The following is a 1770-nucleotide window of genomic DNA, read 5'->3' as shown; positions in this document are numbered from 1 at the left end:
TATCCAATAATATATGTGCTTCCTGCAAAATATGTTTGAAACATATATTAGAGAAGCGATTTCTTTTTGAGGGTGCGCATATGTTAGCTTTGTGCAATATAGAAATGGCTCCAAATGGAAGCGGATATTTTCGTAACTAACTATGAATATGAAATGAAAAGTGCATTGATAAACCAATTTCCCAGTATAACCCTTAGTAATTGAGAAAAGCTGGCACCTTCACTTCCTGGAAAGAATTTTCATTTTTTGTAGAACTATGTGGTCAACACATCACATCAAATGAAAACAGACCCCAAAAAATGTTAGGGCTCATTTTCATTACGAAATTTTGGGCCCACTTTTATTATGTAGTAGAACCCCAAAAATTATCTTAAATTACTACTTATGCAAAGTTTCAAGCCCATATCTTGTTTCGTTCGAAAATTAACGTGATTTCAATAGATAGATGAATGGCCGAATGAGAAAGCTACTATACCCCAATACTATGGTGTAGGGTATTATAAGGATAAAACAGTAAAACAAAAATTTAATAAGGTTGCACCCTCAAAAAAATCGCTTCTTTAACATATGTTCCAAACATATTTTGCAGGAAGCACATATGTTATTGGATACTGCCGAAACATTAATATGTTTGTTTTATGTGAACATATTATATGTTTGGAAGCAGTTTGAGCCCAAAAATATTATATGCTTGGAAGAATTTTTCGCAAAGACGATTGTGCTCATACCCTAACATACTCGCAATTTTCACTTCCACGAAATATTTTAGTTCTTGGCACCTTTTTCTGTAATACAAATAATGTTGAAGAAATTATTCACTTTTATAATTTTTTTAAATTTTACCTTTCGCCTGCACGGAGAATCGAACCGAGGACCATACACACACACTATCCACTGGGCTACGTAGCTGTTATAGTTACCAGTAGATAATTATCGTTATAAGTTACATTTATATAGCATAGTTTGCAGCGCCCACGAGCCCATGCAAACATAACATTATTTAACAGAAACATACATTTGTTTGCCACGTGGAGCAGTGGTTAGCATGTCTGCCTTGCATGCAAAGGGTCGTGGGTTCAATCCCTGCTCCGACTGAACACTTTTTTTTTTTTTAATTTACACATTTATATTTATACTATATTAAATTTTTATAATGAAACTTTGAAATGTGGGTTATTAAAGATTTATAGTCAGTAACAGTGCGTGATATAAACGTAATTGACTGATTTTTGGATAAAATATTATTTTTTATTGCAAAAAGAACAATTTTGTAACAAAAAACTGTTTTTGGTACAAAACTTTAAAATTTGGAAAGAATTCAAAAACTAACAAAAGAAGAACGTGGAGTCGAGTATAAACATACATAAATAATTTTATAATATAAACATAAATTTATTTAGGCGTGAACAGTTTTTTACTAGCATTGAACACCATCGCTCTAAAATGCCTCTTATTTTTCTTTAATAATTTATTTTAAAGAAAATAAACTTTTTCAATTGTTTTAGCTGCAAAACTCGAACTTAATGCCCGCTTTTATATTTGAAGGTGTCCGTCAACTCCTCGTGGACTACTTATTAATAAAGAGGAACTAAACTTTGTTTTTATACATTTTACTGTGTAATTTTTCACTATTTCCTCCTTATTTCATTTTACTGTCCCAACTCTAAAAAGAGTATAGTGCCCTTTCGTTATTTTTATGAAGACCCCTGATTTCTTTTAACGAACCAAGAAAAAAAATTGTGCCCATAATGCCAAAATGATAAACAAAAC

This window comes from Haematobia irritans, chromosome 2, assembly GCF_050003625.1.
Source record: "Haematobia irritans isolate KBUSLIRL chromosome 2, ASM5000362v1, whole genome shotgun sequence".
Classification (NCBI taxonomy): Eukaryota; Metazoa; Arthropoda; class Insecta; order Diptera; family Muscidae; genus Haematobia; species Haematobia irritans.
The sequence above is the reverse complement of the archived record's forward strand: the minus strand, read 5'-3'. Positions refer to the sequence as shown.